Consider the following 27,033-nt stretch of genomic DNA (forward strand, 5'->3'; position numbering starts at 1 on the left):
TGCAGCTAAGGTGACTTTTCCAAGTGAGAACAAGGCTTAATACAGTGAGTTGAGAGGAGAGGTCAAAAGGCAAATAAGATTGGGAAGAAGAAAATGTGAGACTAGAATGGTAGATAACATAAAAGGGAGCCCAAAAATTATATTCTGGCATGTAAATAGTAAGCAAGTAATAAGAGGTGGACTGTGGCCTGCTGGGAGCAAAGATGGCAAGATATATATACAGAGAGCGCAGGGCGAGGCTAGAATATTTAATGAGTACTTTGTATCTGTGCAAGGAAGAGGGATCTGACAAAATATCGGTAGAAACGGTGAGAGTAGAGGCAATGTGTAGGATAGAAAACGGAGTGCGGATTGCAAGCTGTGTGTGGAGATTCAAGTTTGGTGATTGGCGAGTTTGGTGAAAGGGGAGTAGCTGTTCCATTTTTCTACGTCTTTTTCCTCGTTTTTTAACCCTCCTTCAATGCAGTAGATGGAGCTGTTTGATGAGCACCTGATAAGCTATTCTACTTAAAATAAATCGTCCAGAAATTTCAAGTATGGCAGGGCTGCTCTGCCGAGGTGAATGTACAACCGTTAGCATGGTGGATGCCATGGACGCACACATGTCCCTGACAAACACATCTGCAGGAAGTGTCACCTGCTGCAAAAGCTTGAGTTCCGGGTTTCTGAACACGAGTGGCGGCTGGAGTCACCATTGTGCATCCGCAAGATGGAGGACCACATCGATCGCATGTTTAGGGAGGTAGTCACACCACAGGGAAAGCGAATGCAGGCAGTTATGGAACGAGTAACCGCGAGGCAGCCTAAGAGAACCAGGCAGGTAGGGCAGGAGTCCCCTGATATGATATCACTCGGTGATCGGTTTTCCATTTTGGATACTGCTGTGGGTAATGGCTCCTCAACGGATTACAGTCACAGCCAGGTTGGTGGCACCAAATGTGGCTCAGCTGCACAGGAGGAAGGGGAGTGGAAGAACAGTAGTGATAGTGTATTCATTCGTTCAGGGAACAGACAGGCATTTCTGCGCCCATAGATATGACTCTAGGAAAGTGTGTTGCCTCTCTGGTGCTTGGGTCAAGGATGTAATGGAGTGGCTGCAGGACATTATTCTGGGGGAGGATGAACACCCAGATGTTATAGTCCTATTGGTACCAAGGTAAAAAGGGGGATGAGGTCCTGAAAACAGATTTTAGGCAGCCAGGAAGGAGATTAAAAAGCAGGACTTCAAAAGAAGTAATCTCAGGTTTACTCCCAGTCCCACGTTCAAGTGAGCATAGGAATAGGAAAATTGAGCGATTGATCACGTGACTGGTGAGCTGGTGTAAGAGGGAGGGCATCAGATTTCTCAGACATCAGGACCAGTTCTGGGGCAGATGGGACCTGTACAAGATGGACGGGTTGCATCTTAGCAGAACTGGGATGAATATTCTCGTAGGGAGATTTGATAGTGCTGTTGGGGAGGGTTAAATTTAAATTGCCATGGGGATGGGAACCAGAGACGGAGCTCAGAGTGGAGGGAAACAAAACTGGCAAATTGTCTGGGGTGTGGAAACCAGGAGGAACAATAGAAATGAATACCAAGGTGCACAGAATACTGGGGGATTTAAATAGCACAAGAGTAGGAAATGGTGAGTGATCAGATGGGGTCAGAGTAAGGGAGGTCATAATGAAGTCTGAATCAGGGTTATTGCGCATGTATGTGAATGCACAGAGTGTGGTTAGTCAGACTGGTGAGGTACAGGCGCAGATTACCATGTGGAAATATGATGTTGTGGCTATAACAGAGACCTGGCTCAAAGAAGGGCAGGACTGGCTGTTAAATATTCCTGGATCCAAGGTGCTCAGCAAAGATGGGGAAAAAAAAAGAAAAGGAAGGGTGGCAATATTGCTTAAGGAGAGCATTGCAGTGCTGGAGAAAAAGGACGTCCTAAAGCGGTCGAGAACAGAACCAATTTGGCTACAGCTAAGGAACAAAAAAGGTGCAGTTACATTGCTCGGTGTTGCCTTGAGGTCACCAGTTAGTGTAAAGGACGTGAACGGTAAAATTTGCAAGGAAATTACAGAGTTGTGCAAAAATTATCGGGTAGTTATAATAAGGGACTCTAATTGTCCAAACATAGACTGGAATAATATTAATGCAAAGGGCAGTGAGGGGCAAGAGTTCCTAGAGTGTGTTCAAGAATATTTTCTACAAAAGTATGTTGCTAGTCCAACGTGAAAGGAAGCACTGCTCGACCTGGTTATTGGGAATGATGTGGGCCAAGTGGATCAGGTATCAGTAGGAGACCATTTAGGGGATAGCGATCATTGTATCATAAGGTTTAAGCTGGAAAAGGACAAAGACCAATCTATGATAAAAAAAAAATAATTAACTGGGTGAAGGCCAATTGCAATAAAGTAAGAATGGAGCTGCAGCAAAAAGAATGAAGTCAAGTGTTGACAGGAAATCCGGTAGATGTACAATGGGCTACCTTCAAAGAAGAGATAGTTCGGGCACAGTCAAGGTATGTTCTCTCGAAGGGGAATCGTTGAGCAAACAAATCCAGAGCTGCTTGGATGACAAAAGAGGTAAACATTAAGATAAATAGAACAGTTGTGCTTATGACAGATGCCAGGTAGAAAAATACCATTGAGAACCAGGCTGAATGCAAAAGGCCCAGAGGGGGAAGTGAAAAAGCAAATACGAGAAGCAAAGAGACAGCATGAAAGGTGATTGACAGCTATCAGCATATACATAGTAAAAGGTTGGTAAAAGGAGGAATGGGGAAGGTTCGGGACAAGAAAGTTGATTTACACATGGAGGCAGAGGGCATAGCTGAGCTACTAAATAAATACTTTTCATCTGTATTTGCCACGGAAGAAGATGCAACCCAGGCAATGTTGAAAGAGGAGATAAGTCAAACACTGGAGAGGCTTAAAATTAATAAAAAGGGGCATTAGATAGGCTGACTGTATTTAAAGAGGATTAAGCACCAGGACCAGATGAGATGCTTCCAAGGATACTGAGGGAAGTGAGGGTGGAAATCGAAGAGGCACTGGCCATAATTGTTCAATCTTCACTTGGCTCGGGGGTGTTGCCAGAGGACTGGAGAATTGCAAACATTACATCATTGTTCAAAAAACAGTTTGAAGTTAAGTCCCGCATCTACTAGCCAGTCAGTTTAACTTCAGGGTTCGAAAATGTATAGAAAAATATTTCAGAACAAAATCAATGGCCGAACTAATTAAGGAAAGCCAGCATGGATTTCTTAATGGGAAATCATGTTCAATTAACTTGCTGGTGTTTTTTGAGGAGGTAATAGAAAGAGATTATGAAGACAACGTTGGTGATGTGGTGTGCACAGACCACATGGAATAAAAGGGACAGTGAAGGCCAATTGCAATAAAGTAAGAATGGAGCTGCAGCAAAAAGAATGAAGTCAAGTGTTGACAGGAAATCCGGTAGATGTACAATGGGCTACCTTCAAAGAAGAGATAGTTCGGGCACAGTCAAGGTATGTTCTTTCGTATCCAATATGGATACGAAATAGGCTCAGTGACAGGAAACAAATGATTATTGGATGTTTTTAGGGCTGCAGGAGAGTTTGGAGTGTAGTTCCCCAGGTATCAGTGTTGGAACCCTTGCTTTTCCTTACATATATTAATGACCTAGACCTTGGTGTACAGGGCACAATTTCAAAGTTTGTACATGATGCAAAACTTGGAAGCATTGTAAACTATAAGGAGGCAGTGTCTTACTTCAAAATGACATAGACAAGACGGTGGAATGGGGAGACAAGTGGCAGATGAAGTTAAATGCAGAAAAATGTGAAGTGATTCATTTTGGTAGGAAGAACATTGAGAGACAATATAGAATAAAGAGTGAAATTCTAAAGGGGATGCAGGAGCAGAGGAACCGAGGTGCATATATATTTGGGTGGTTTCAAATCTCTTTCTTTTAGTTTTGGTGACTGCAGCTTTGACAGTAGCGAAGGTGCGAGAGCGAGCTTACAGCTGGGAAGTCAATTTCAGTGGAAGTTTAAAAGTTAATTCCCTTTTGTTTTCGGAGGACCAGGGGACTGCTGGGTAAGTAAAACCTATATATTTGGGTGGTTTCAAATCTCTTTCTTTCAGTTTTTGTGACTGCAGTTTTAACAGTAGAGAAGGTGCGAGAGCGAGCTTACAGCTGGGAAGTTAATTTCAGGGGAAGTTTAAAAGTTAATTCCCTCTTGTTTTCGGAGGACCGGGGGACTGCTGGGTTAATAAAAACTATATATTTGGATGGTTTCAAATCTCTTTCTTTTAGTTTTGGTGACTGTAACTTTGACAGTAGCGAAGGTGCGAGCGCGAGCTGACAGCTGGGAAGTCAATTTCAGTGGAAGTTTAAAAGTTAATTCCCTTTTGTTTTCGGAGGGCCAGGGGACTGCTGGGTAAGTAAAAACTATGTATTTGGGTGGTGGCTGTACCCGAGACACTACACGTGTAGTGTCTCCCACCCACCCTCCTCCACTAACCAAAAAAAAAGGACTCTGTTGTGTTGATAAGGTAAGCTTTTTATTTAAGAAGTTCTGTCCGTTGGATTGCTAACCTAACAAGTTTTGACATTTTTTGGGGGGGTTTTCAGCAGATTTGTTGGGAATTTAGAATAGAGGGAATGGAGGTTAAGGCAGTTGTATGTTCCTCCTGCAGAATGTGGGAGGTAAGGGTCGCCAAGATTGTCCCTGCTGACAGCATCTGCGGGAAGTGCACCCAACTCCAGCTCCTCGAAAACCACGTCAGGGAACTGGAGCTGGAGCTGGATGAACTTCGGATCATTCTGGAGGCGGATGGGGTTATTGAGAGGAGTTATGGGGAGGTAGTGACACCTCAGGTAAAAGAAGTAGGTGGATGGGTTACCATCCAGGGGAAGGAGAGGGAACCAGCAGGCAGTGCAGGGATCCCCTGTGGCCGTTTCCCTCAACAACAGGTATACCGTTTTGGATACTGTTTATAGCTGGGGGAAAGGAAATTATGATGCGATTAGGCAAGATTTAGGATGCGTAGGATGGGGAAGAAAACTGCGGGGGATGGGAACAATCGAAATATGGAGCTTATTCAAGGAGCAGCTACTGCGTGTCCTTGACATGTGTGCACCAGTGAGGCAGGGAGGAAGTTGTCAAGCGAGGGAGCCGTGGTTTACGAAAGAAGTTGAAGCGCTTGTCAAGAGAAAGAAGAAGGCTTATGTTGGGAAGAGGCGTGAAGGCTCAGTTAGGGTGCTGGAGAGTTAGAAGCTAGCCAGGAAGGATCTAAAGGGAGAGCTAAGAAGAGCAAGGAGAGGACACGAGAAGTCATTGGCGGATAGGATCAGGGAAAACCCTAAGGCTTTCTATAAGTATATCAGGAATAAAAGAATGACGAGAGTTAGATGAGGGCCAATCAAGGATAGTAGTGGGAAGTTGTGTGTGGTATCAGAGGAGATAGGGAAAGTGTTAAATGAATATTTTGCGTCAGTGTTTACAGTAGAGAAAGAAAATGTTGTCGAGGAGAATACTGAGATTCAGGCTGCTAGGCTAGATGGGATTGAGGTTCACAAGGAGGAGGTGTTATCAATTTTGGAAAGTGTGAAAATAGATAAGTCCCCTGGGCCAGATGGGATTTATCCTCGGATTCTCTGGGAAGCCAGGGAGGAGATTGCAGAGCCTTTGTCCTTGATCTTTATGTCGTCATTGTCGACAGGAATAGTGCTGGAAGACTGGAGGATAGCAAATGTTGTCCCCTTATTCAAGAAGGGGAGTACAGACAGCCCTGGTAATTATAGACCTGTGAGCCTTACTTCGGTTGTGGGTAAAATGTTGGAAAAGGTTATAAGAGACAGGATTTATAATCATCTTGAAAAGAATAAGTTCATTATCGATAATCAGCACGGTTTTGTGAAGGGTAGGTCGTGCCTCACAAACCTTATTAAGTTTTTCGAGAAGGTGACCAAACAGGTGGATGAGGATAAAGCAGTGGATGTGGTGTATATGGATTTCAGTAAGGCGTTTGATGAGGTTCCCCATGGTAGGCTATTGCTGAAAATACGGAAGTATGGGGTTGAAGGTGATTTAGAGCTTTGGATCAGAAGTTGGCTAGCTGAAAGAAGACAGAGGGTGGCGGTTGATGGCAAATGTTCATCCAGGAATTTAGTTACTAGTGGTGTCCGACAAGGATCTGTTTTGGGGCCACTGCTGTTTGTCATTTTTATAAATGACCTGGAAGAGGGTGTAGAAGGGTGGGTTAGTACATTTGCGGCTGACACTAAGGTCGGTGGAGTTGTGGATAGTGCCGAAGGATGTTGTAGGGTTCAGAGGGACATAGATAGGCTGCAGAGCTGGGCTGAGAGATGGCAAATGGAGTTTAATGCGGAAAATTGTGAGGTGATTCACTTTGGAAGGAGTAACAGGAATGCAGAGTACTGAGCTAATGGGAAGATTCTTGGTAGTGTAGATGAACAGAGAGATCTTGGTGTCCAAATACATAAATCCCTGAAAGTTGCTACCCAGGTTAATAGGGCTGTTAAGAAGGCATATGGTGTGTTCGCTTTTATTAGTTGGGGGATCGAGTTTCGGAGCCACGAGGTCATGCTGCAGCTGTACAAAACTCTGGTGAGGCCGCACCTGGAGTATTATAGGAAGGATGTGGAACCTTTGGAAAGGGTGCAGAGGAGATTTGCTAGGATGTTGCCCGGTATGGAGGGAAGGTCTTACGAGGAAAGGCTGAGGGACCTGAGGTTGTTTTCGTTGGAGAGAAGGAGGAGGAGAGGTGACTTAATAGAGACATATAAGATAATCAGAGGGTTCGATAGGGTGGATGGTGAGAGTCTTTTTCCTCGGATGGTGATGGCAAACACGAGGGGACATAGCTTTAAGTTGAGGGGTGATAGAGAAAGGACAGATATTAGAGGTAGTTTCTTTACTCAGAGAGTAGTAGGGGCGTGGAACGCCCTGCCTGCAACAGTAGTAGACTCGCCAACTTTAAGGGCATTTCAGTGGTCATTGGATAGACATATGGATGAAAATGGAATAGTGTAGGTCAGATGGTTTCACAGGTCGGCGCAACATCGAGAGCCGAAGGGCCTGTACTGCGCTGTAATGTTCTAATAACTTGGAAGTATTTTCGGGAGGAAAGTGATACAATTCAAGATGACGCAGGCAGAATGTGAAATGGATGCATATGTGACAAAAGAAATTTAATGCAAAGACGTGTAAAGTGAAAGCAAAATACTTCTGCTGGAAATCTGAAATAAAAACAAGAAATGCTGAATTTTCTCTGCAGATCTGGCAGCATCTGTGGAGAGAGAGGCAGAGTTAACATTTCAGGTCAGTGACCCTTCTTCAGACCTGGCAAATACTAGAAATGTTAAAGGTTTTAAGCAAATAAAGAAAGTGGGGTGTTTTGCAGGAGATAACAAAGGAGAAGGTGCAGATAGGTACAAGGTCACAGACCAGAAGGCCATGGAGCAAAGGCAAGCAATATGTTAATGGTCTGATGAAGCATTAGTAAAAATAGGGTGTTAACGGACAGAAAAGTGAACAGCCACAATTACAAACATGACCAAAAACAGAGGGTAACCAAACTAAACAAACTAAGATGAAATGAAATAAAATAAACACAAACAAATATAAAGAAGAAAAAGAAAAAAATAACTCAAAATAAATGTAAAATGGGGGCCCGTCATGCTCTGAAATTATTGAACTCAATGTTCAGTCCGGCAGGCTGTAGTGTGCCTAATCCTTAAAGGAGATGCTGTTCCTCGAGCTTGCGTTGATGTTCACTGGAACACTGCAGCAATCCCAGGACAGAGATGTGAGCATGAGAGCAGGGAGGTGTTTTGAAATAGCAAGCAACCAGAATCGCAGGGTCATGCTTTCGGACTGAGTGGAGGTGTTCTGCAAAGTGATAACCCAGTCTGCGTTTGGTCTCCCCAATGTAGAGGAGACCACATTGTGAGCAGCGAATACAGTACACTACATTTAAAGAAGTACAAGTAAATCGCTGCTTCACCTGAAAGGAGTGTTTGGGGCCTGCGATAGTGAGGAGAGAGGAGGTAAATGGGCAGCTATTACACCTCCTGCGATTGCAGGGGAAGCTGTTGTGGGAAGGGGGCGAGGTGGTGGGGGTACTGGAGGAGTGGACCATGGTATCGCGGAAGGAATGATCCCTTCGGAATGCTGACAGGGGAAGGGAGGGGAAGATGCATTTTGAAGTAGCATCACGCTGGAGGTGGCGGAAATGGCGGAGGATGCTCCTTTGGATGTGGAGGCTGATGGGGTGGAAAGTGAGGACAAGGGGAGCCCTATCGCGGTTCTGGGAGGGAGGGGAAGGGGTGAGGGTAGAGGTGCAGGAAATGGGCCGGACACGGTTGAGGCCCGTGTCAACCACAGTGTGGGGGAATCCTCAGTTGAGGATAAAGGAAGACATATCGGAAGCACTGTCATGGAAGGTTGCATCATCAGAGGAGATGTGTCGGAGACGGAGAACCTGGGAGAATGGAATGGATCCTTACAGGAGGCATGGTGTGAAGAAGTGTATTCTCGGTAGTTGTGGGAGTCGGTGGGCTTATAATGGATATTAGTAGACAGCCTATCCCCAGTGATGGAGACAGAGAAGTCGAGGAAGAGAATGGAAGTGTTGTAGATGGACCATGTAAAGCTGAGAGAAGGGTGGAAATTGGGAGCAAAGTTGATAACGTTTTTCCAGTTCGGGCTGGAGCAGGAAACGGCACCGATCCAGTTATAAATGTGCCGGGAAAAGAGTTGGGGAGGGAGCCTGAACTTCTGGAATAAGGAGTGTTCGACATATCCCACAAAAAGACAGGCACAACTCGGACCCATGTGGGTACCCATAGCAACACCTTTTACTTGAAGGAAATGAGTGGAGTTGAAGGAGAAGTTGTTAAATGTGAGAGTAAGTTTAGCCAGGCGGAGGTGTTTGGTGGTGGATGGGGACCGGTTGGGCCTCTGTTCAAGGACGAAGCAGACAGCCCTCAAACCAGTCCCCATCCACCACCACGCCATACATAGGTTATGTTTGAAGATATCTGTGAAATATTTCTTAGAATTGTGGGATATGCATGACTGTATGAAAATGCAGCATTAACCTAACCGTCAGGGCAATATATATTTGGAAATGTCTCTGTTAATATATTCCTAAAACCTTGGAGTGAAAGCTGGTGAATTAATCTGTTTGTTCAGTGACTGTAAGTAAGGCCAGCAGCATGGGACCCAATTATCTGACCTCATGGCTTTTTTTCTTCTGTAAAGAATGGGGATCCTCTCAAACTGTAAATCGGAGAACTTATTCCCAGCATCAACTGCAAGCATTGAATCATCGATTCATACTAAAAGGGAAAATACTATCTCTTGGTTTTCTGACGAATCTTAAGATTATTTGGGTGCTTTATGATATAGAAAAGATTTACTACCGCACCGTGACTGTGATTTGTGTCCCAGCTAATTTACTATCTGGGGTTGGTACTTCAGTAAATGGAGTTTAACAGTATGTGGTATCTTAGTCTGCACATCCAGATCTTTACAGTCACACCTTCCCTACATTGCAACAGTGACTACACTTCAAAATTACAGCAGTGAACACATGTGAAAGGTACTTCACTGGCTGTAAAGTTATTCTGGATGACTGGAGTTTGTGGGTATCTATGGATATGAATCCCTCCATCCTTGCTTTCTTTCTTTCTTTCTTCGTTCTATATTTCTTTCTTTTTTACTCTTTCTTTTCTGTCTTATTTCTTTCTGTGTTTTTTCCCCTCAACTTTCTGTCTTTTTTCTGTTAATGTATTTCTATCTTTCTCTACCTGTATATTTGATGGCGACTTGTTTTTGATGGATGTGAAATCACTTTCACTGATATGAACTCAATGATTATTACATACATGCATTTGGGATTACAAATTAGTAGCAGGAGTAGGCCACTCGGCCCCTCAGGCCTGCTCCGCCGTTCAATAAATCATGGCTGATCTGATTGCAACCTCAACTCCACATTCCCGAGTTCCCCAATAACCACTCGCCCCCTTGCTTATCAAGAATCTATCGATCTCTGGCTTAAAAATATTTAAAGACTGTTCTTCCTGTGCCTTTTGAGAAGAGAGTTCCAAAGACTCATGACCCTCTGAGAGAAAAACATTTCTCCTCATCTCTGTCTTTAATGGGCGAGCCCTTACTGTTAATCAAGTTTTTTTTTCAACTAAGTCTCCTCTTACTAGTCTAAACTCCAGCGGATAAAAGCCCAGCCTATCCAACCTTTGCTCAAAAGACCAATCCGCCCATTCTATGTATTAGTTTAGTAAACCTCTTATCTGCTTCCAACGGATTTGCATGCTTCCTTAAATAAGGAGATCAATATTGCTCACAATACTTCAAATGAGGACTCACCAATGCTCGTATAGGTCTGTATATTGTCCCATTAATGATCATTATTCGGTCCGTTTCAGACAATCAGAAGTGGAAACCTGGAAATTTTCCCCCAAAAAAGCCATTTATACCAGGTGAACTGAAAGCTTCAAAACTGAGATTGGTTGTTTTTCCAAAGCCAAGACGATTAAGGAACCAAGGCGCTTAAATGGAGTTCAGATACAGATCAGCCAGGATCGATATGAATGGCGAAACACCTCCAAGTGGCTGAACGGATTATTACAGTTCTTGTGTTCATATCGAATTGTAGCTCCAAATTCCTGATACACTTTCCTTTTTTATTTCATCTAAATATGCTTTCTGTTTCAACCTTGTTTCATTTCATACCGTTATATCCTTTACCTGCCGATTCATTGCTGATTACTTTGATTAACAATCCTATGTACTATGACGGTAAGAACATTAGATTTCATAATTCTAAATCCATCGCTGAATCGTTTACTTGTTTCCTGTAGACCATCAATCATAGGCCTGTTGATTCCTCTTTTCTATGCATTCGATTATTGCGTTTGTGCAGAGGACGATGTTTGAAAGCAGCCATTATGTTCCTGGAAGAGTTTGTTATTCAGTGGCAGGCTGCTGAAGACACCACGTGTCCATCGTTTTCGTAAACTTCGAGTGTCGTTAGATGTAGTAAACCATATAAAAGAAACAGAAAATGAAAGTTCATTCATTAATTTCATCAAGGGTACAGGAAAATTGAGAAGTTTCATTACATGCAGGGGATGCACACCTGAATCAAATAATCAAGAGGAGAAAGAAGGTGAATAAAGGATTCGGTTATATTTTCCTAAAATTCCCCAAATCATGGAAAGGTCCCATGGATTGGAAATATGCAAATGAACTAACTCTAGTCAAGAAAGGAGGCAGACAGAAATCAGGAAACTGTGGACCAGTTAGTTCACATCTGTTATTGTGAAAAGTTTGGGATCCATTAATAAGAAATTCATAACAAGACGTCATCAGCCAGAGGCAATATGGTTTTACGAAAGGGAAATCGTGCTGGAAAATGTTATTGAGTTCTTCGAGGATGTAACATGCAGGGTGGATAAAGTGGAACCAGTAGATATAGTGTATTTGGATTTCCATAAGGCATTTCCAAAAGGCATCAGAGGCCACATAAAAGGCACAAGATACTGTCTCATGATGTTGCGGATAATATTTTAGAATGGATTCGTTGCAAACCCTCTAAGATAAGTACAGTCTGCCTTGGACGAAGAAAACGGTATTCCTTGTGTGGCCTCACCACAGCTCTATGTAATTGCAGCAAGACTTTCTTATTGTTGTACTCTAAATTCCTTGTATTAATGGCTAACATACCAGTAGCCTTCATAATAGCTTGCTGTAGCCGCTTGTTCACGTTCCATAATTCGTTTACACGGACTCCCAGATTCCTCTGAATACCAACAATTATTATCTCTGAGCTGCTAAAACTATTCTGCTTTGTTATTCTTCCTTCCAAAATGGATTATTTAAAACTTCCCCACTTTGGCTCCATCTGCCAACTATTTGCCCAATCAATTAACCTTTGCTTAATATTTTGCACTCTTTCCTTCTTCCTCACAGCTTACTTTCCCAGCTAACTTTATATCGTCAACAATCTTGGATATAATACACTCAGTTCCGTCATCTAAGTTATTGACATAGATTGGAAATAGCCGAGGTCCAAGCACTGATTCTTGTGGCTTTCTCATAGTTACACTCTGCCTTCCCCGAACTGACTTGTTTATTACTACTCTCTGTTTTCTGTCGTTCTGGCGGCTAACTAATCCTCAATTCAAACAAGTATCGCACCCCCAATCCCATGAGACCTAATCTTGTGAAAGAAACACTTGTGTAGCATCTTAGCAAATTCTGTTTGAAAATCCAAGCATCCTGCAGCCACTGATAATCCCTCATCTACAGAATTAGTTACACCCATTAAAAACTCGAGAAGATTGTCAACCTTGTTTTTATTCTTTCACGTACGCAATATTATATCATAGCATTTTTCCGAGGACTCATCTCAGCCTAACTATCCCACAGTTCCACGTTTTCTATCCACATCCTCTCGAGGTTAACGGCATTACATTTACTACGTTTGAATTCACGGGGAAATTACTCGGACATAGGAAATTCTGTGAGATTATAACCAATGCATCCTGTATATTTGCAGTCACCTGTAGAATATCAAAGCATTTGTCAGCTATTGGTCATATTAAATCATCGAGTAGGTTTGCTCTACGAATATTAATTGTGTTAATTTCCTCATACTCACTAGATCCTTTTTCCCCTACAATTTTCAACATTTTCAATCTTGCAATGTGAAGACAGAAACTAAATATTTGTGTAGCCTCTCTGATTATTCTTAACTTGTCCAATTATGCATTGCGATGCCACTTTTCAACTGGAGCTTCTATTCCTCAAGAGAATTATGATTTATTTATTTAAACGTTTGCCATTGCATATTTGCGTTCATTTTAAATATAGTTTGCCCCAGTTTTCCGTAGAGCGTCAGTAGCATCTTGTTTTCCACCTGAGAGGGCAGGCGGGGCCTTGGTTGAAGAGTGAGGAAAGAAACCGATAGAAATCAAGCAGTTATTAACTCACAAGTAACTAAGTCCATTGACTCTTAGGCCTATCGCGCTGATCACTGGGTAAGAGGTGGAAATCAAGTGATAAAAGAAAAACTTGAATAGCTATCGCGCCTTTCACTACCTTCTATTCCAAAGCACTTTCTACTCAATGCAGTACGGTCAGCTCTGTGATGCAACAAAGGCGGCAACCAATTTGCACACATCAAGTTTCCTTAGACAGCAATGCAAGAGCAATAAACGGATATAGAGTTAAGCCAAGAGACAGAGTTTATGGCCGAATGAGCGAGCAGGATTACATCCAAGAGAGACAGAGGCGTGAGTTAGTGCAAGAGTGAGATAAACAAAGAGAAACACTGAACAGCGGGAGACAGAGTGAGAGAGAAGGAACGAGATATATAGAGACAAAGATATGGAAAGAGTGACTGTAAGACAGAGTGTCAGGGAAAGGGAGAAATACAGAGTTCAAAACTAGAAAGCGAGAAAGCGAAAGAGGGAGTGAGAGTGACAAATATTCAAAGAAAGATAGTAAGATAGAGAACGAGGAGTACAGAGTGAGGATGAGAGAGACAGAAAGAGATGCAGGGAAAGACACAGGTAGATATTCTGTCGGTGAGTAGTTGACTGACTGTCTGTTTTCTCTAAATGTTTCAATCTTCGAATGTGGCTTTCAGTCCCCTCAGTGTTACGAAACTAGTTTAAGCAGTTGATGCCTTCGGCACCCCTTTTGTGCGGCATAATCATGTTGCGGGCAGTCAGACAATGACAGGATGCCAAGTGAATAAATAAAATAAAGTTAAACTTGTAATTAAATTAAAACAAAATGCAGCTGAGGCTGGAAATCTTAAATAAAAGGATAACATTCTGGGAAACACTCAGCAGTCTAGGACAGCAGTAGTGGAGAGGGAAACAGCGTTACTGTTTCAGCTCGATGACCTTACATCAGAACAGGATTAAATTAGACATTTAACGTGTATAAGTAAGTACAGAGCCAAAGAAAAGAAGGCAGGTGGAATGAAATGATAATCTGTGACCCCTTCAGGAATTTAATTTCCTGCAGCTTTTGCCGACATAACAAAGTTGAGAGCCCATCACAGAGAGGGAGATGATTGGCTGCGAAACGGACAAATGCTTCCTGCCAATTGAATGAGGATCTTGTAGTTTCCCGGAACTGAACAGCCTCAGCAACAATTGTGGGTTGCAAAGATTCCTGCCTGAGTAGAGAGTTCGAGGAATGTTTGATATCAATCAGATTCGATAACACTATCAGGAAGTCTCTTTCTGATTTAAGACTCTTACATCTGTCTAACATTTCGATGTTACAGATTGAATTTTAATTAATTTCATCTGCAGATCGGTGACAGTGCAGCTCAGTGATACCTCTGACCTGTCTCAACTTTCACAATCTATCATTGCCGAGAAAACAATATTACACATGTTGTATTCTGTAACTTTTCCGAAATGCTTGAATGCATTTCGCACCATGGCCTGCACTGTGAAGTTTTCTGTTGCGTTTAAGCTTTATTTGTCCACAAGCACTTCAACAGAATATTAACATACTCTGAACTCCGCGATGTGGTCTGTGATATTCTCACAAGCTGAGGAATGAGAAGGAGGGACATTTCCACCAGGCTTATCTTTTATTCCAAAGCAACGTCTCAAATATAACTTTGCTGTGAGGTCGAAATAGCTCAATTGGGAGAGCATGAGAATGAAGATTTAAAGGTTTTGGCAGTTCTAATTTATTTCATCCCTCTTTCCCGGGTCTGATTTTGAGCAGCACAAGACACTGCAGGTTTGAATTTGAACAGAGACGTGAAGGATGGGGAATATTTAGATCTTCTGTATTGAGCTTATGCTCCATTTCTGCCATTTTCTCTGGTTTGTCTCTTTCTTTGTGCTGGATGAACAAACTAGTGTGTATTCGCCGACATTAACTGGAATTTAGAGGGTGATTTAATCGATTTTTAAAAGTTATTAACGGGACAAGACGAGGCTGATTGGGAGAAACTATATCCGTAGGGTGGGAAGTCTAGGACTAGGGCGGACAGTCAAAAATTACGGCCAGACCCTTGCATACGAATTAGGAACATGAGTAGGCCACTCGGTCCCTCGATCCTGCTGCGCCATTCAATACTTTCATGGCTGAACTGGTTACTCCACATTTCCACCTACCTCCGATAACTTTCACCCCCTTGCTTATCAAGAATCTATCTTCCTATGCCTTAAATATATTCAAAGACTCTGCTTCCACCGCCTTTTGAGGAAGAGAAATCCTCTGAGAAAAAAAAACATCTCATCGCTGTCTTAAATGGGCGATCCACCATTGTTAAACAGTGACCCCTAGTTCTAGATTCTCCCATAAGGGGAAACATCCTTCACACATCCAACCTCTCAAGACTCCTAAAGATCTTATATGTTTCAATTAAGTCGCGTCTTACTCTTCTACACTCCAGCAGATACAAGCCTAGCCAAACATCGAATCTGGGACAGAGCCTCACCAATATTGACACAAGCAAATGAAAGTAATGAACTAAAGAGTGAGAAATCCCGAGGAACAAATGGTTTTCGTCCAAGGCTTTTTAAAAAAATAGGTGAGAACACTCCAGATGCCCGAACAATAATCTTGCAAATTCCTCTTGATTCGGAACCGTTCCTTTAGATTCGTAACTTGTGCAAGTCTCTCTGCTATGTAAGTAACGTGGCAATAGGAAACCAAGGGATTATAGGACAGTGTGCCTAACATCTGCCATCGGGAAATTATTAGAATTGTTAGTGAAGTAGAGGGTAACTGAACTCCTTGAAATTTTTCAGTTGATCAGAGGGAGCCAGCATGCATTTGTAAAGGGTAGGTCATCGCTGAAGAATTTTGGTGTCATTTGCAACTTACTAATCATGCCCCCTACATTCTCATCCAAGTAATTTATAGAAATGACGGACAACTGAGGGACCAGCACTGATCCCTGCGGCACACCACTGATCACCGGCCTCCAATCTGAAAAGAAAAACCCTCCACTACCACCCTCTGCCTCCTATCACCAAGCCAATTTTGTATCCAATTTGCTCGCTCACCCCGGATCCCATGTGTTCGAAACTTCCGTCCCAGCCTACCATGCGGGACCTTGTCAAAGGCCTTACTGATGTCAATGTAGACAACGTCCAGCGCGTTGCCCTCGTCAATTTTCTTCGTCACCTCCTCGAAAATCTCAACCAAATTCGTGAGACATGATTTCCCACGCACAAAGCCATGCTGACTATCCCTAATCAGACCTTGCCTTTCCAAATGCATATAAATCCCGTCTCTCAGAATCCCTTACAATAACTTTCCCACCTCTGCTGTAAGGCTCACCTGCCTGTAGTTCCCTGGCTTATCCTTGCTGCCTTCTTAAATAAAGGCACAGCATTAGCTATCCTCCAGTCTTCTGGACCTCACCCATGGCTAACAATGATACAAAAACCTCTGGCAGGGCTCCAGCAATCTCCTCCCTTGCTTCCCATAGCATTCTCGGCTAAACCTGGCCAGGCACTACAGGTCATCTACATTTCCTCAGTGTGATTTCAGGCACTGAGTTCGAGACTCCATCAGCCACGGGGTGAAAAGGTTTTTCCACGTTTCCCCTCCAATTTTTCTACCAATAACCTTTTAATTTATGCCCCCGAGTCATGGTCATCTTTACTAAAGTGAATAGGTCCTTCATGCCCACTCTATCCAGGACCCTCAAAATTTTGTTCATTTCAATCAGATCTCCCCTCCACCTTCTTTGTTCCAAGAAGAGCAACCTCAGCTGATCCAACCTTTCCTCATAGTTCAACTTTCCAGTCCTGGCAATATCTTCACAAATCTCCTTTGTACCTTCTTTCATGCAATTACATTCTTTCTGTAATGTGGTTACCAGGACTGCATGCAGTACTCAAGTTGCAGCCTAACCAATGAGTTATATAGTTCCAGTATAACTCTTTTATTCTATACCTCGGCCTATAAAGGAAAGGATTCCATATGCTTTCTTAACCACATTATCGACCTGTCCTGCTACCTTCAGGGATCTGTGAACATTCACTCCAAGGTTCCTCACTCCCTCTACACTTCTCTGTATTTTCCCATTAATTGTTTATTGCTTTGCCTTGTTTGACCTCTCCAAACGCATCCCCTCACATTTCTCCAGGTTGAATTCCATTTGGCACTTTTCTGCCCATCTGACCAGACTATCAACATCTTCCTGCAGCCGACAGCTATCCTCCTCACTATTTACCACACGGCCAATCTTTTTGTCATCTGCAAACGTCTTGATCATGCCCCCTACATTTACACCCAACTCGTTATTATATGTCACAAAGAGCAGAGGACCCAGTACTGAGCGCTGTGGAACTCCACTGCAAGCAACACTCCAGTCGCGGTAAACGATTACCCTTTGTTTCCTGCCGCTGAGCCAAATAGTTTATCCACCTTTCTGCATTTCCCTGAATCCCATCGGATTTTATTTATTGAACCCTTGTCGGATCCTGTTTAAATGCCATGTTAAAATCCATGTAGACCACATCAACTGCATTACCCACATCTATTCTCCCTGTTACGTCTTCAAAAAATTCGATCAAACTGGTTACAAAAGATCTTCCCTCAAGAAATCCATGCTGACTTTCCTTGATCAACCGGTCCTTTCGAAATGACAGTTTATTCTGTCTCTCAGAATCGATTCTAATAATTTGCCCTCTACTGATTTTAGACGGACTGGCCTGTAACTATTTGATCTATCTCTCGCTCCCTTTTTAAACAGAGGTATAACGTTAGCAGTTCACCAGTCCTCTTGCACCACACCTGTATCCCCTGAGGACTGGAAAATGATGGTCATATCTTCTGTTATTTCATCTCTTGTTTTGTTTAACAGCCCAGGGTACATTTCATCCAGCCTGATGCTTTATCAATTTTCAAGGATGTTAATTACATTAATACTTCCTCTCTCCCTATGTTTACCATGTCCAAAACTTCACACTCTTCCTCATTAACTACAATATCTGCATCTTCCCCCTCTGTTGTGGAGACAGACGCAAAGTATTCATGAAGAACCATACCAACCTGTTCTGCCCCTAAACATAGGTTACCTTTTTGGTCTTTTCTGGGCCCTACACTCTCCTTCGTTATCTTCTTACTCTTAACATACTGATGAAACATCTTTGGTTGCACCTTGATTTTGCTGGCTAATTTTCTTTGATACCTTTTCTTTGCCTTCCTAATTTCGTTTTTGAATTAACCCCTCCATTTCCTATACACCTCTTGGCTTTCTCTCGTATTGAGCTCTTGGTGTCGGACATCAGCTTTGCTTTTTTGCCTTATCTTATCCTGTAAGTTCCTTGGGGCTCAATATTTGGCAGTCTCACCCTTTTTCATTGTGGGAATATGCTTACTCTGAACCCCTTGAATCTCCCATTTGAATGTCTCCCACTGCTATGAAAGTGATTTACCTTCAAGTAGCTGTTTCCAGTCCACTTTCGCTAAGTCACTCCTCCGTTTAGTAAACTTAGCCTTGCCCCAGTTGAGAACTCTTAACGCCTGTTCTATCGCTGTCGTTTTTCAAAACTATGTTACAAGTGATTGAATTATGATCATTACCAACCACAATGCTCTCCCACTGCCACTCCTTCCACCTGCACCTCTTCATTTCCTAAAACTAAGTCGAAACATCCACCTTCTCTTGTTGGACTTCCTACATCCTGACCAAAACGTTCTCCTGAATGCAGCTCAAGAATTCTGCTCCCTCAAATAAGATTCCATGTAAATAAAATTATGTTTTCCTATTCTTCCCACCAAAGTGAGCAGCCTCACATTTTTCCATGTTATATTCCATCAGCCAAATTACTTAACCTATCTATATATCTTTGCAGACACTTTATGTCCTCCTTACAACTTGCCTTCCTAACTATCTTTGTATCATCTTCGGGTGGCACAGTGGCGCAGTGGTTAGCACCGCAGCCTCACAGCTCCAGGGACCCGGGTTCGAATCTGGGTACTGCCTGTGCGGAGTTTGCAAGTTCTCCCTGTGTCTGCGTGGGTTTTCTCCGGGTGCTCCGGTTTCCTCCCACAAACCAAAAGACTTGCAGGTTGGTAGGTAAATTGGCCATGATAAATTGCCCCTAGTATAGGTAGGTGGGAGGGAAATACAGGGACAGGTGGGGATGTTTGGTCGGAATATGGGATTAGTGTAGGATTAGTATAAATGGGTTGTTGATGGTCGGCACAGTCTCGGTGGTGTATCTCTAATCAGCAAATTTAGTTACAATACACTCGTTCCCTTCATCCAAGCAATTAAAATAGATCGTTTAGTGTTGAGGCCCAAGCGCTGATCCCTGTGACACCCCACTAGGTACAATTCGTCAACCTGAAATTGCCCCAATTATTCCAAATCTCAGTTTCCTGTTGGCTAGCCAATCCTCTATCCAGTTTCATGTATTATCCAGAACATCTTGAGCTATTATCAAGTGGAGTCACTTTTTATGTGGCACCTTACCGAATGCCTTTTGGAAATCTGGTTCCCCTTTATGCACCTTGCATGTTACATCCTTAAAGAACACAAACAGCATTGACAAGAAAGATTTCCCTTTAGTACAAACTTGGTGACTGGCTGATTTCGTTATGAATTCGAAATATCTTGCTACTAATTTCTTAATAAATATTTCCAGCATTTTCCCGATGACAGATGTTCGACTAACTGGGCTATAGTTCCCTCTTTCTGTCTATCTGCTTTCTTGAATAGAGGTATTTCATTTGTGGTTTTTCAATCCAGTGGAACCCTTCCACCGAATCATTTGGCCGATTGTGCCCCGAGAACCATTTGTCTGCGTTTGCTCTGCTGGAAAGAATCATAACGTGAGAGATTCGTACCTGTAGAAAAGAATTCTGTACCCTTGATGAAATGAATAAGTGAACTGGCATTTTTACTTTGTTTGCCATGTAGTTTATCTCATCTCACTGCACTCGGAGTTTAGGACAATGATGGACACGTGATGTCTTTCTGGAGCCTGCCACTGAATAACAAAAACTTCCAGCAACATAATGGGAAGGGCAGACTTCAAATATCGTTTTCTCCACAAACACAATAATCGAATGTATAGAAAGGAGAAATCAACGGGCTTATGATTGTTAGTCTGCAGGAAACACGTAACGTAAGAAAGGAAAGAAATGAAACTAATTTCCACAGGTTTCACGCTCTATCAGCTGTGGCCACAGCATGACTCGCATGAGTCACCGATAACATACAAAAGCACCATCAGAAACATAGCTTAAACTCCGTACTCTTGATTATTGGACCAACTCTCTGAATTACTAATTCAATTACAGGATGGGAACCCGGGTAAATGTTGATTCAGACGCTGGATATTTACATTACCCCGACCTGGGAATGTACTGTACCGGGTTCGGTAAGTATTATTAAGCCAGTAATATAATCACCCGGGAGTAAATAGCACTGGTACATGGATGTGTGTTGTGCCAGTACTGTGGGTTTGTATGATACTGGTACCCACAGCAGTGCTGTACACGATCGTGGGAGTGTGGTGTCCTGGGCAGGGACTGCGTTGCATCAGGAGCTGTGTGTGTGCAGTAGATGGACAGGGAGTGCGCTACCATGGGACCTTCGAATGTACTGTATTGGGATGCAGGAGTTTGATGTCTTGCTACTCGAGCATGTGTTGTACAGTTATCCAGGGCTGTTCCGTATCGGTACCCGATAGATTGCTATACCGGACCATTGGTGTGTACCATATGTTCACATGGCATATGCTGTACTCTTTCCAGAAGGTGTGCTCCCCTGGGTTCCAGGAGTGTGCTGTGTGGGGTCCCGGGCATGCGCTGTACCTCGGCCCTGCAGCATGATATCCTGGGACCAGGGAATGTGTGGTTTCCGGCTCGCGGGTGCACTGTGGTGCGGGGTGGCAATGGGGTTTCAAGGACGTGGATGTGACCGGGTTACTGGTTATTCAGTGCAGAAAAAATACTTTTCTTATCTATTGATCCCAGTGATGGTGGAGAAATCAATAACCTTCGCACTCTTCCTTTTTTCCAGCTGCCTTTACATTTTTCCTGATCCTGTCCTGGCTTTCAAATCATGTTACTACAAAATAAAGCAAAGGTCAGAGAAAATTTTCAGCACTGAGGTACTGAAGATTCCTGGCAATGTGAGCTAATGGTGCATTTGGAAGGAAAAAAAAAACATTAAATGTTCATTCCCCAAGTACCCCTGGATTTGACTCTGGTACAATTGTGTAAAGCAGGCTTCGGCTGAAAATTCATCCGTCGATACTGTGAGATCTTCTCATCGGATTAATTTGACCATCATTGTGAAAGGATATTTCACTCCATTTCTCAACTCCAGTCTGAATTTTCTTTGGGTCACTGCATAAATAAACGTGTTCGTGCAACAACTCAAGAGCTGGAGCATGAAACCTATTTCCTGAACAAATGTGGGCAGAGAAACTGTAACCATGTACCAAAGAAAGTTTTATTGATTAGATTAGAGATACAGCACTGAAACAGGCCCTTCGGCCCACCGAGTCTGTGCCGAACATCAACCACCCATTTATACTAATCCTATACTAATCCCATATTCCTACCAAACATCCCCACCTGTCCTTATATTTCCCTACCACCTACCTATACTAGTGACAATTTATAATGGCCAATTTACCTATCAACCTGCAAGTCTTTTGGCTTGTGGGAGGAAACCGGAGCACCCGGAGAAAACCCACGCAGACACAGGGAGAACTTGCAAACTCCACACAGGCAGTACCCAGAATCGAACCCGGGTCCCTGGAGCTGTGAGGCTGCAGTGCTAACCACTGCGCCACTGTGCCGCCCTAATATTCCAATCGTTTCAAAATGGAACACATCATAAACACCACCCATAACAGTACGAAATTCCCCGATATAACGAACAGTAAAATCATGGATTTTCTTCGGTTCGCCATCTCTGGGTCCATGGGACTCTCCCCACTGCTCCGACTCCGGATTCGCCTGCGGGCTGTATTGGCGGCGATAATGTTTTTGACCGTCAGTGCATTCAATAGTAGAATCTAAATAAATGGAATAAAAGGTGTTAAAATATGATGCATTAATTCAGTAACAGCCCAGGCCAGTGATCGACTTTCAGCTGGTGCCACGACGCAAAACCAAGGACTGTTCGTAAGCAGATATTTAGATTGATACAGAAAGTACCAGAAAATGTTTTTCAAACAGCTCAGCACAGTCACTGTTCCGAGAACCACAGCGGCTGTTTTCTGGGTACAATATTTTGTTTTCAGCTTCTGACAACAAATGGCTACAAATCGATCAAAGGAGAAAGTGACGGTAAACCAGACAGAACAGTCTGTGGCGGCATAAAGCAGGCCAGCGTGGATATCACAAACTCGAACGTAATACAGAAAAGTAAACTGTTCCCGATAAACAATTGGAATCTGCCTCAGGATCAGTTCGAGAATAACGACCAAAAGATCCGCCACTGCCATGGAAACCAGATAGTAGGTGACACATTTGGAGAGACCGCACTTTCCCCGAGACAGGATCACAATCGTCACCACGTTAACTGTACGCAAGAAAATAAAGGGAAATTATTCATCAAACACCTGAATAACAGCAGTACGATGTGTTTCGTGAAATAACAGAACAGGATGTGGAATATGTCTATTCACGTCCGTCACCATCAACTGAAATTCGGAAAGACAGATGATGGAATCTATGAGCTTACCTGTGACAGAACATCCTGCATATAGAATTTTTAATCAGAGTAATCAGCAATGAATCAGCAATTAAATGATGCAACGGTTTCGAATAAAACAAGGTGAAAACAGCAACTGTATTTTGATTAAATAAAAAAAAGGAGGGGAAAAATCTGGAACTGCACTTCCATCTGAACACATGAGCGTGGTTATGATGTTCAGCCAGTTTGACATGTTTCGCCTTTCAATTATCTCCCAATTGACCTGTACATGAACTCCATCTGCACATCTCGGATCCTTGATCCGACAGAAAAACTACCAATATGAGGTTTGAAACATTCAATTCATCTCGTCTGAAGCTCTTTGTCGGGGGAATTTTTCTCGATTTCCATTAAGCATTGACTGAATAGAATCGAAATAATGACCACAATAATCATTTGGTTGCTGTCAGTGAAGAGAGTTGACATCCATGGAACACATGTCACCATCAAATACACACGTTGAGAAAAATAAAAATAGCGTTATAAACTGATAAAAGAAAGAAAAAGAGAGATAATAAAGAATATCGTAGCAAAGAAGGAAAGAAAGAAAGAAAGAAGGAAAGAAAGAAAGGAGGAAAGAAAGAAAGGAGGAAAGAAAGAAAGGAGGAAAGAAAGAAAGAAGGAAAGAAAGAAGGAAAGAAGGAAGGAAAGAAAGAAGGAAAGAAGGAAGGAAAGAAGGAAGGAAAGAAAGAAGGAAAGAAAGAAGGAAAGAAAGAAGGAAAGAAAGAAGGAAAGAAAGAAAGAAAGAAAGAAAGAAAGAAAGAAAGAAAGAAAGGAAGAAAGTAAGAAAGAAAGAAAGAAAGAAAGAAAGAAAGAAAGAAAGAAAGGAAGAAAGGAGAAAAAAGAAAGAGAAAGGTAGAAGGAAGAACTCACATCTAAAGATACAAATCAGAAACTCCAGTCATGAAAAACACTTTACAGTCAATGAAGTACCTTTCTCATATATTCACTGCTCTAATTTAAAGATCGGGACGTGCGGACTATGATATTACATGCTGTTAAACTCCAGTTGCTGAAGTACCAGCTCCAGGTTGTAACTTACTCGGGACACCAACCGCAGCCAAGATTGGGAAGTAAATCTTTTCTCCATCATTAAGCGTCCAAAGAATTTTGAGTTTTATCAGAAAACTAAGAGACATCCCTTCTGGTAAGAGTCGATAATTCAATATTTGTTGTTGATACTGCAAGAAATTCTCCGATTGACACATTGAGAGGATCTCCACTCTTTATAGGAGAAAACAAAAATCCATGAGGTCAGATAATTGGGTCCAATGCTGCCTGGGATTACTTACAGTCACTGAACAAACAGATGAAGTCAACACTCCAAGAATTCACTGAAGACCAGGTTAAAGCTGTATCTTCATAATCTCTTGCAAGTCCCACAATCCGAAGCAGTATTTCCACAGATGGCTTTTCTCAAAAAAAGAACGGCGAGACACTGGGTTAGCACAGTGTCATCAACCATAAACCCAAACAAGTGAGCTCCTATTGGAGAGGAACAACTAATAAAGAACTTAAGCAAAAAGAAAAACATAACAATTTTAATATCTGAAATAATAACATTACTGCCAGTTTTCACCAGACCCTCCGTAGATGTGGTGCAACTTCCAAAAATGTTGTCTTGCTTACTGATTTTATGCAGCATATTTCGCTTATAATTCAGATTTCCAGCTTCCACAATATTGTTTTCGCTTGAAGAGTTTAAAATATATTTTGTTCATTTATTGTGGGTTGCTTGTTATATAAAATGAATAGCTTCAGAGAAGCATCTATTCCAGTTGATGATAACGGTCAAAATGAGTATGTTACACGGAAAAGAAGGAAGGAAGGAAGGGAGGAAGGAAGGACAGAATCTAGTCACTTTTTAATGCGGGCAATATTGCAACAATTGCTGGCCACAGTTAAATGCAGAGTCTTGGAGATGGTTCATGCGTGAGTTTTCTGTATTTTAATTAAAAGGTTAATATTCGTGTTTAAGTAACAGGGAGACAGATTTGAAACTGTCACATAGAACATCGAACATTACAGCGAAGTGCAGGCCCTTCGGCCCTCGATGTCACGCCGACCTGTGAAACCATCTGACCTACATTATTCCATTTTCATCCATATGTCTATCCAATGACCACTTAAATGCCCTTAAAGTTGGCGAGTCTACTATTGTTGCAGGCAGGGCTTTCCACGCCCCTACTACTCTCTGAGTAAAGAAACCACCTCGAACATCTGTCCTACAGCTATCAGTCCTCAACTTAAAGCTATGTCCCCTCGTGTTTGCCATCACCATCCGAGGAAAAAGACACTCACTATCCACTCTATCGAACCCTCTGATTATCTTATATGTCTCTATTAAGTCACCTCTCCTCCTCCTTCTCTCCAACGAAAACAACCTCAAGTCTCTCAGCCTTTCCTCGCAAGACCTTCCCTCCAGACCAGGCAATATCCTAGTAAATCTCCTCTGCACCCTTTCCAAAGCTTCCACATCCTTCCGAGAATGCGGTGACCAGAACTGCATACAATACTCCATGTGCGGCCTCACCAGAGATTTGTACAGCTGCAGCATAACCTCGTGGCTCCGAAACTCGATCCCAGACTAATAAAAGCTAACACACCATATGTCTTCTTAACAGCCCTATTACATTGGGTGGCAACTTTAAAGCATTTATGTACCTGGACACCAAGGTCTCTCTGCTCATCTGCACTACCAAGAATCTTCCCATTCGACCAGTACTCTGCATTCCTGTTACTCCTTCCAAAGTAAATCACCTCACAATTTTCCATATTAAACTCCATTAGCCATCTCTCAGCCCAGCTCTGCAGCCTATCTATGTCCCTCTGCAACCGACAACATCCTTCGGCACTATCCACAACTCCACCGACCTTCGTGTCATCCGCAAATTTACTAACCCACCCTTCTACACCTTCTTCCAGGTCATTTATAAAAATGACAAACAGCAGTGGTCCCAAAACAGATCCTTGCGGTACACCACTAGTAACTAAACTCCAGGATGAACATTTGCCATCAACCACCACCCTCTGTCTTCTTTCAGCTAGCCAACTTCTGATCCAAAGCTCGAAATCACCTTCAACCCCATACTTCCGTATTTTCTGCAATAGCCTACCGTGGGGAACCTTATCAAACGCCTTACTGAAATCCATATACACCACACCCACTGCTTTACCCTTATCCACCTGTTTGGTCACCTTCTCGAAAAACGCAATAAGGTTTGTGAGGCACGACCTGCCCGTCACAAAACCGTGCTGACTATCGCGAATGATTTTAAATCCTGTCTCTTATAACCTTTTCCATCATTTTACCCACAACCGAAGTAAGGCTCACAGGTCTATAATTACCAGGTCTGTCTCTACTCCCCTTCTTGAACAAGGGGAAAACATTTGCTATCCTCCAGTCTTCCGGCACTATTCTTGTCGACAATGACGTCATAAAGATCAAGGACAAAGGCTCTGCAATCTCCTCCCAAGCTTCCCAGAGAATCCTAGGATAAATCCCATCTGGCCCAGGGGACTTATCTATTTTCACACTTTCCAAAATTGCTAACACCTCCTCCTTGTGAACCTCAATCCCATCGAGCCTAGTAGTCTGTATCTCAGTATTCTCCTCGACAACATTTTCTTTCTCTACTGTAAATACTGAAGCAAAATATTCATTTAACACTTCCCCTATCTCCTCTGATTCCACACACAACTTCCCACTACTATCTTTGATTGGCCCTAATCTAATTCTAGTCATTCTTTTATTCCTGATATACCTATAGAAAGCCTCAGGGTTTTCCCTGATCCTATCCGCCAATGACTTCTCGTGTCCTCTCCTTGCTCTTCTTAGCTCTCCCTGAAGATCCTTCCTGGCGAGCTTGTAACTCTCAAGCGCCCTAACTGAGCCTTCACGTCTCATCCAAACAAAAGCCTTCTTCTTCCTCTTGACAAGCACTTCAACTTCTTTAGTAAACCACGGCTCCCTCGCTCGACAACTTCCTCCCTGCCTCACAGGTACATACTTATCAAGGACACGCAGTAGCTGCTCCTTGAATAAGCTCCACATTTCGATTGTACCCATCCCCTGCAGTTTCCTTCCCCATCCTACGCTTCCTAAATCTTGCCTAATCGCATCATAATTTCCTTTCCCCCAGCTATAATTCTTGCCCTGCGCTATATACCTGTCCCTGCCCATCGCTGAGGTAAATCTAACCGAATTGTGATCACTATCACCAAAGTGCTCACCTACATCTAAATCTAACACCTGGCCGTGTTCATTACCCAGTACCAAATCCAATGTGGCAT

The 27,033-nt window shown here is 42.8% G+C and overlaps 1 pseudogene; it reads right to left on the reverse strand.

The window, feature by feature from the left end:
- Positions 1 to 21,300: 21,300 nt before the first annotated feature.
- LOC137381223 (probable G-protein coupled receptor 139) lies at positions 21,301 to 23,879 on the reverse strand (annotated as a pseudogene).
- Positions 23,880 to 27,033: the final 3,154 nt, after the last annotated feature.

This window comes from Heterodontus francisci, chromosome 21 (genome assembly GCF_036365525.1).
Source record: "Heterodontus francisci isolate sHetFra1 chromosome 21, sHetFra1.hap1, whole genome shotgun sequence".
NCBI classification, from domain to species: Eukaryota; Metazoa; Chordata; class Chondrichthyes; order Heterodontiformes; family Heterodontidae; genus Heterodontus; species Heterodontus francisci.